Source organism: Trachurus trachurus, assembly GCF_905171665.1.
Source record: "Trachurus trachurus genome assembly, chromosome: 1".
NCBI lineage: Eukaryota > Metazoa > Chordata > Actinopteri > Carangiformes > Carangidae > Trachurus > Trachurus trachurus.
In genome coordinates, this window is record NC_139891.1 from 24,776,623 (window position 1) to 24,786,369 (window position 9,747).

Genomic DNA, 9,747 nt, shown 5'->3' on the forward strand with positions numbered 1-9,747 from the left:
GACGACTGGGAAACTACTCAACAGTGCGCACTACCTCCTCCTCCTCCTCCTTCTTCTTCCTCTCCTCTTCCTTTGCCCTCCTGCTGAGAGAAAAGACAGAGAGGAAGAGTGGCGACGGAGCTGAGCTGTAAACAAGGACACAGGGAAAGTGTGCGTTGTAGTTGATGTGTATGTATGTATGTATGCATGTGTGTGCATGTATGTGTGTGTGTCTGTGTGTGTTTCTTGGAGAGGCGGAGCCAAGATTTTGTCGTGCTTGCTGGGTAACAAGCATACGGTCCACAAGGATTAGGGCTTAGACTAACCTCAATCTCCTCCTCTGACCAGTGGTGTTGCTAATAAGCTTACACAACTTGTGCACATGGGCAGCACCCATACACACAGACTCATACACACACACACACACACACACACATACAGGCTGATTGTTTAGGGACTCCCTGGTGAGAAACAATGTGTTGATGGATGTTAAGCCACCTCATTTCTTCTGTCATGTTGAAGCTACATTATTCGTCTGACTGGCCATGAAGTGAAACAGAAGAGTCATATACAACCATACTGGCATCTTCACAGAATCTGTATGTACGTAAGTGTGTTAAGTGTGTGTCTATGTGTGTGGGTGGTAAAAGGTCTAATCCTATTTCAAATTGTCTCAGGTCATGAGGATTATGATTGATATAACTGGAAAATGGGTGACTTAAAGGGATCACCGATGAGTGGTGGCTAACTGAGGTGAGAAGGCAGGTGCAGATGAAGAGGCAACTCAAGTGAGAAAAGACATGGATGGGGGAAGCCCCTCCACGAAAAAGTACCATTAAAAATAACACCATGATGATCTTTCACTTTGATTATTAGTATCATTATATTTTCAGATGCGACCTCTCATATTTATTATTCCTTGGCTAGGTCAAATTATTGTTTTAACTTTTCTTGAACAACAGTTTACTATCAGAATATCCATTCTTTTATATCAGCTCTCATGTCATGACCAAGGGGGCAGTTGTCGGTCTGAGAAATGAAGCTCACTTCCACGTTCAAAAAACTGCAATCCCCTCGGCTTCCTCTGGGGGCTGGTGTCAGAAGGGAGCATTCTCCATAAACCCCCATCTTAAAATCGCCGACTTTACATCCTCAATAAACATGATCAAAGCCTGGTGTCAGAACGTTTTTTGGTTTCAATCGATAGTTTCTACCCCCGCACACACTCTGAGGGGGGTGAATTTTTTTTAAACTCTACCTTTTTACTGTTATTAGGTTAAAACTCTGGCCAATTAGGGCGCGGAAACGTTGAGTGACAGGTCCGGAGCGGTCCGGAGACAGGCTGCTTCGAGGCCAGTGGGCGGGTTCTCGGCCGGCCAATCCAACATGGCGCTGTTCAGGCCACCATATTTGAGTCACAAAAACGACTCCCCAAAACCAATGGGTGACGTCACGGATGCTACGTCCATTCTTTTTACGGTCTATGGTCATGACTTGTCAAATCAATTACTTGTTCAGAACTTTGTATAAATTATATACAAACTTCCTCTTTTTTACATTAAGTTTGACGGCTGGTTTGTTGGGCAACAGCCTCAAAGAGGATTATGGGTAGAAAATGTATAGACCATTTCTGTTTGTAGGCCTATCTGTTTGGTAGTTTACATACATACACATGGGTGATTCATGTACTTTAATACAATTTAAAGTACTGCACAGATTGCACTATTCAGCGACAAATTACACAGATTCTTTTCAGAAACAATCAAGCATCACCTCAGCTGCTCGACTGAGGTCACATACACAGTTACACACTTCTTGCCAATTTGCAGGACTTTTGAAGGGGGGATTTATTCTTAGAAAAAAAATAAAATCTGAGAATGTGATGGTTTCATATATGCAAGGGTAAATCACCCAGGCCTCATAACGTATACTAAATGCAACACAGCACTCCAGGGTGCCATTACTCTATTCCTGCTCTGTTTGGTTTTACCATGTTGTGGTGTCTTGTTCGCGCTTATGATAGTCGACTACATGGATATTTTTTGTGTTATGTATCTGTCTTAATTATGTTTGTGACACATGAATGGACATTGGACATCAATAATATCCTACTTTTCATTAGGTTTAGGTTGAGGGTGGTTTTCACCCACCTGAGCTCTGTTTGAAACTGACCTTCTGTCTCCTCTCTCTCTGTCTCATGGTCAGGCCCGGCTCTAGCCATTTTGGTGCCCTAGGCGAGATTACTCCCAGGCCCCCCCCCCCCCCCCCAACAATGATCAATAATGATTATAATGATAACGTAGCAGTGTATCTGTATGTCCCCTCTGACCCCGAGATACACAACTTGCACAACAATCAGTAAAATGTCATTAAGTAAATCCTGGGTGAAGACATGAAAAAAATGAGTCTCTACAGTCATGAGAATAACCTGTTGTGATGCTTGAAATGGGTATACGAAAGTCTTAGCTTCACAAAAGCAGTGGAATATACTGTATGAATAAAAGCTAATAGATACGTGTGGAAAACAAGTTAAAATGAAATTTTGTCTGTCATTCTATTTTCACCAAATGTCCCAAATGTAAAATAAAAGAAGCTAAATATTGACTTAACATTACATTTCTAACTTCATGAGATGTGTGTAGCCCTAAATGAGAAATTAGCTTTTTTTCTGCAAACAAAATATCAACTAAACAGACAAAAAACACAACATTTACAATATTTAACCTATATAATGTACCCTATATATGTCACTGTGGTGCTGTTTAAGAGGTAAAAAAAAAATGGTTTGAGAGCTCAGCAGGTCTGTATACAGAGCTGGAGCTGTGGCCCTGCTGTCTAAGCAGGCTGAAGTCTCAACTCTCTCTTCTTTTTTCAATATCTTCCTCATCAAATGAGTCAAAACTTTCAGCCTCTGAAGCACCTTCATCCTCCTCACTGCTTCTCTCTCTCTCCTAACGATTCTGCGGATTCGAAGCGCTTCACAGCTGTTCTTTTGATTGACAGGTCGTCAAGGCGGCGTAAAATGACCGAAATATAAACAAAAACATATCGAGACGGTCGCGCAAACGAGCTGGCATTTGTGCCGACTTTGAGGATTAATGCAACCAAGTATCCAAACGCCACACACAAAAATGTGGCGTTTCTAACAAGAAAACGGCTTGAAAGCATTCCCACTGCAGACAGGTACCTCTGCTGTGTGTGTGACTGCGGGGAGAGCGGAGGGCAGTACCAATGGGCATGTGGGGGAGAGAGGGGGGGGGGCGACTTAGTAAGTAATGTTGTAACATATTATATTATTACTTTTTAATAGGTATTGCTTTGCATTTAAATTAACGTGGGGTTATTTTTTGTATTAAGAAATAATAGTACCTAAAAATAGTGAAAGTTACACTTTTTTTTCTTTCCCATTTGTGGCGCTGGCGCCCCCTGGATGGACGGCGCCCTTAGCATTTGCCTATACGGCCTATGCCACGGGCCGGCCCTGCTCATGGTGCTTTCCTCAGGCTGACTGAAACCTCTGAAATACTCCGATATCGTCAATGAGCAATTACTCCCTAATTCTTTTGCAAGGCTCTTGATGAAAGAGAACATTTAATGGCTTGTTAGCAGCAGCAGCAGCCTTGTTTTATGAACAAAGTAGTGGTCGAGGACCGTTTATGTGACCCAGATATACTCCACCCACATCCTTTTCATAGACATGCACACACAACCACAGGTCCAGATCACTGCAAAAGAATTTAATTGCATTGGAAATGGAGAAGTTAGAAGATGCAACATGCTTTGAGGTCTCTAATTTAAAAAAAAAAAAAGAAAAAAGAAAAAAGGTGCTATTCCATAAATGCTAGTGATAAGCAGTGTGCATCCTTGTGTGAAGTTTCAGTTCCTTGACAAATGCATTCAGAGACGATAAATGTTTGTATCTGTAGATCACAACTGCAGACATGCTTTTACAAGACCAATGGATCTGTTGCATCTCAAGCGAAAAGCAACCACATCACAAGGTTTTTTTTGCAAAGACCAGAGCCATTCATTGCGGTTTCGCAAATGTAAATGTCGATGGAAAAGGTGAGGTATGTACGGTAAGTAACACTTGAAAGTGTGTTACATGGGGGGGGGGACAGAGAGAGAGAGAGAGAGAGAGAGAGAGAGAGAGAGAGAGAGAGAGAGAGAGAGAGAGAGAGAGAGAGAGAGAGAGAGACAAGAAGAAGAAGAAGAAGAAGAGAGTGTGTGATGTGTCAGAAGAAGAAGAAGAGAGTGTGCGATGTGTCATGAAGCAGTTGTATGATGGTCAACATCTCCGTCCTCTTGTAACACACCTGCAAACAATGGTAAGTAAAGTGTTTAATCTTAATTTGGATGATGGGATGGGATGCCACCATTGTTGGGAAGTGGGTAATTTTACAAATGAGACATTTGCATTCACTGGCACAGCTGGCACAGGTGGACGAGATGGCGTCGCTATTCACTGAGCTGGAGGCGCTGACGATTATATTCTCTTTACTGGTTTTCACCCTGTGCACTTTTACTGGGATTTTCAATCAGGAATGCACTCACTCCAATGGTATGACCGCACGCACACACACACACACACACACACACACACACACACACACACACACACACACACACACACACACACACACACACAGAGCACACATGCACGGTCACACTTTGTCATTTAAGGCTGTTTATGGACCCTTGTTATTTAAAACTATTCTAAGTTATATGAAGTGTTTAACTTTCCATTTATAATATCAGTGGGTTTTGTATGGCATAATAAATGTACATTTCAACCCGGTTTCTAAATGGGCTGGAAAAGGAAAAAGAAATACCTCTGGCTGTATATGACTGCTTAATACAACGGTCCTGCAATAGGGGGCTATAATGTCCCTTTTAGTTGGAAATCTTTTAGAGACATTTTGATTATTATGGAGGCTGTAGTTTCTAAGACAACCATTATTATTATAAATGAGATGGAGAACATTTTACCTAATTTTAACACATCATAATTCGACAGCCTGTAGGGCAATTACGTTGAACAACGTTACATTTCAATTAGTACCTATTAAACTGACAAAGGGGTGTGTACTGAAAATATATGTGTGCTAACACATCCTTTAATGTTTGTGCTACTCTCTTTGAATCAATAAAAAATATTTTTAAAAAGGGAAAAAAAATCATATTAATCCAGACCTAGTTAGGATTATTCAATGATTTATTTATTTTTAAGTATATTTTTGGGGGCTTTTTCACCTTTAATGGACAGGAGAGTTGAGAGAGAGAAGGGGAATGGGAGGCAGAGAGGGGGGGAATGACATGCAGGATAGGGCCGCTTGACGCAGGATTGGAACCGGGCTCGCCTGTAGTGAGGACTATGCTTCAACACATTGGGCGGGTGCTCTATCAACTGAGCTAAACACTGCCCCTGGATTATTCATTTATTTAAGAAATTATCAACTGATTTTTTAAAATAAATATTTCTATATATATGCACATTATTTTATTCCACATATGATTTATTTTGTAGATGATAGATCTTTCTTTTATGACATCACAAAGTATGCATATGTTTATGGTTTTTCTACAGCAACAAACTATCAAATTATTCTCTCTTTCAGATTGTTACGAAAAAAAATAGCCATATTTAAAATGATAACCATGTTGATGGATTTTTTCCCACTGTGACATAATGGATAAGATAAAGAAAACCAAAAAATGACTGATTTTTTTGGGTGTTTCCTCTTCTTCAGGGACAAAGACTTTACCACAAAGTAAGGAGGATATCGTCTGACTGCAGATGAGACTCGTGACAAAGACCAACAAACTTCTGCCAATCACAGTCAACTCTTTCTGCCCATTTGTTGACTTATGACGACGTGTCAGTAAAAGTCTTGGGGACAGTGTGTGTGTGTGTGTGTGTGTGTGTGTGTGTTACCAGAACAAAGTCTAAATGGTGGCCTCTGTGTGTGTGTACTTTGTTCTAGGATCCAGTGTTATTTACTTCCGGGATGAGGCACAAAGGAGTGGCCTAGATATGGTTCACACACACACACACGCACACACCCATTACAAGGGGAAAAAATCAATAAATAAACGCCTACTTCATCAAACTGTGACAGGACAGTATGTGTTTGTATGTGGAGACACAGATCCTTGAGGAATTTTGAAATGCTGGGGCTCCTCCTCAGGTAAGTCCCAAAAACTTTCCTGCTGTTGTTGTATCTCACTGTTTGAGTGGCTTTAAAAATCAAATACAGGTCATGGCAGATTTGAAACTACAACTTCAAAATACAGGTCAGACAGGATTGGTGACAGAATCTCGAGTGAGCTCTCATATTATTTTGTCGGAATGAGACATGTGAATCATTCTCGTCAGGGATCAAAGGTGGAGCTTGTGTGAATGAACAGATCGGTGGCAGCTGGAAAAACATGTGAATCACAGACCATCTGTGTTGGGCTATTATCCAGCCTTTCAGCAGTAATATAAAACTGCATGGTGCACCAGAAATGAATGATACCTGTATTGTGATGTATCATTTCAAACCCATGTGAAAACCATCTACACTTATGTAGGTCATTTCAGTGAACCACCTGACCGGCTCCTACTGTAGTTCAGCATATCTTTATACACGTGTTCATTGGATGTGTTCAGAAGAAATGTTCGTTGCAATTCTCTGTCTATGTTATGAAAAAGTTAGGTACTGACACATTTGGTATCAAGTGGGTTTTAGAGTTCAGAGAGGGTTTGATCATAACTACAACAGAATAAAACATTCATTCACTGAAGTTCCCTGAAAACTGAGATCACTGAGAACTTTACTCTTTGATTTCAGCCCTGACTGTTTGATTCAGACGATACGATTCGTTCTCTGATACGATGGTGCATTTCTTAACTTTGTAATACACAGCATCTGATACTGCTAAAGTCACTGGAAAGGTGAACGTGGGTAGATTATTCAAATGTTTCAGGCTCAAATTAATCATGAGGAGCCTGGAGAGGTGACATTTTCTGGGTAAAAGGTGAAATTTCACACATTCATTGTAGTAAACAGGTAAAATCAAGCACTAGAGCAAGCACTGTAAGTAGACTGAACCGCATTATAAACCAACAACAGTAAATAGTTATAACACGGTTATACGGTAAGGCCCCCTGGTGGAGAAAACAGGCTGCTGCATCTCAAGCTGAGTGTAAATATTGGCAGCATGAAATATTTTTCATGCATGTAATACAAATAAGTGGCCTAAGTAATATATCTGCTCATGCAAGCATGAAACTGGTTTAGCAGCCTGTGTGTAAAAAAAACAACAACAGACAAAGATACACGGCCAGTTCAGTTTCCTGAGGCTCAACCACCTGAAAATAAAATCCATGGGGTGCAGTGCAGTTCATTCCCTGAGCAATTTAAAGATTATTAATATTTTGTTAGAGCTCTCTTGCTGTATTTGAATAACACGCCTGGATTATGACACAGACTCCTCAGCTCATGTAACTCATAACACATTTCAGTCTATACACTTTGGTACAACATCATTGCATACGTCTACAATATGCATTTTAAAAAGACAAGATACCTTTTTTTCAGCAAAGACTGAAGATTTTTTTTACTTAAAAATATGGCAGTAAAAAATTAAATATGGTATGTGTAGACTGGCACAATAATGGGGTGGATAGTAAGGGAAATATGCACAGTATGTGAATTTATATCAAATTATATGACACACTGTTATGCCTTTCAGTCGTCCCCCTTTACTTTTTGTACAGAGCAAAATCTGAAACTGTGATTTGTGAATGTGCCCGTTTCTGTGCTGTGCCTTGTATGCTGTCTGAATCAAAGTGACTGACATAATGTAATGACTTGCTTTGTGTTGTTTAGTTGTGTAGATGGAACTCCCATTCACTGGGTTTGAACTGACCTTCATCTTTGTTGCCTTCACCATCTTCTTCCTCTTCAGTCTGGCTTCAGTTTGCTTCCAGCCTGACAGTGACCAGCCAGGTACCAAACGTCCTCTGTCATCAGATAAACACAGAAAAAATGTGTCAGCTTCTTTTTTTTTGACGGTGCAAAACTGTTTGTATTTTCACTTTCAGAGAAATTTGTCTATGAAGCAAAGAAGTCAAGACTGTTTAAGCGAAAGCAAAGAGTGATCACCAAGGAAGCTGGACAGATGCCGTGAAGTCAAAGCTCTGCATCTTCTGGATTTTCATTCGATGAGAGACGAGACTGAATGAACTACAAACTAAACACAGTGCATCCCGTTCTGTTTATTTTGTCAAATGGCACAAAATCAGTGAGACAAATCTTTAACTTTTGTAAGACCTTATAAATTTCTTTGTGTATTTTGAATAGTTGTATCAACAAATATGTATATGCAACCATACGGAGCCTTAGTGCTGAAAAAAACAAAAACAAAAAACAATCCACTGCCTGGGTGTGTGTGTGTGTGTGTGTGTGTCCAAAGAAGCCACTGTGTCTGGGTTAGGATTTAACAAACTGAGTGACTTTTGCCCCCTGAAGCCCTTGTGGGGTGACATCCTGGGGGGTTAGAGGCTGCTCCCTGTTGAGTTTGCCCCTTGACCCCCGAGCCCTCCGTCACTCCTCTGCAGTCAGCCGTCCAGCGTCCAACACGGAGGGGAGTTGGAGCGCCAGAAAAAGAAGAGTTTATCAACTGTGGTGGTGGGATATCTTTCTTCACACCCTCATCTGTGTCGTTTCTCTGGGTGTGTGATGTGTCCTGATGGTCTATACCATTTGCGTGCGTATTGGGTGTTCGCTGCTGTTCATGTGTCCATTGAGGTCTGTATTGGGCAATTGGAGATAAAGGGTCTTAAGAGTAATTAAGCCCTTGACTGGCTGCGGCCCTCATTAACAGCGATGACCTTCGGCATGACAAGAGACCCACTATCACTCTAACGATGGACATTGAACTGACCCATCAGATCACAATCAACACTCGTACACACACAGAGAGACACTGGACGACACCCTAACATTTTCAGACAACACGGCACAGAACATCCCTAAAAGTAAACAGTCAACTTCACCACTACAAATCAGTCCAACCTGGCAGAAAACTAAAAAGTAGAATAAATAAATGCACATGGTTCCATACATGGCACATGGAGAGTATGATTATTTTCATCCGTGTCGTACACAATTTTGGGCCCACACAAATTCCACTCCCAATGGGCGCCTTTAATACATCCATTAAAGCAGATGTAAGTGATATATTTGTGTTAATATAAGTCTTAAATAGTTATATCTTCCGACAGCAATCACTTACATAGAGTGTTTGGTCTGAAACACGGGTCTCTCAGTCACTCTGCTCTGCTCTGAGCCGAGGAGAAAACATTTATCGTATCCTACAGTTTTTATCCAATGAGGAGAGAGAACGGCATGCAGGGCTGTGTGTGCAGCCAAGGGACGCCGTAAATGTGGCGACGTAGGGACGAGGACTGTTATGGTGCGTTCAAGGAAACTCGTATTTTTCCGACCGTGAAGTCGTACCAGTTCGATCTGGTACGAGTTCACCGGTCGGAAGTTACGAGTGGCCGTTATAGTGACTTTCACCGGTAAAACAGGTCGGAAAAACACGAGTGGGTTGCCTGGAACGCTACAAAGTCGTAAGTTGTGACTTGAAGCTGTAATTTACGATTTCAAAAGCCTGCCTGGAACGCAGCATTAGCGAAAACGACCGGACCACTTACTTCTGCTTTAATATGCCTGTAGACATATAGGGTTAATGTTATTCCTATTGATCATCATAGTC

General features: G+C 41.2%; 1 long non-coding RNA gene across 1 annotated transcript; it reads left to right on the forward strand.

The window, feature by feature from the left end:
- Positions 1-6,066: 6,066 nt before the first annotated feature.
- Positions 6,067-9,010, forward strand: LOC310988374. The gene is made up of 3 exons (XR_014595479.1): positions 6,067-6,167; positions 7,854-7,973; positions 8,069-9,010. It is a non-coding gene; the product is annotated as an uncharacterized lncRNA (long non-coding RNA).
- The last annotated feature ends 737 nt before the right edge of the window (positions 9,011-9,747 follow it).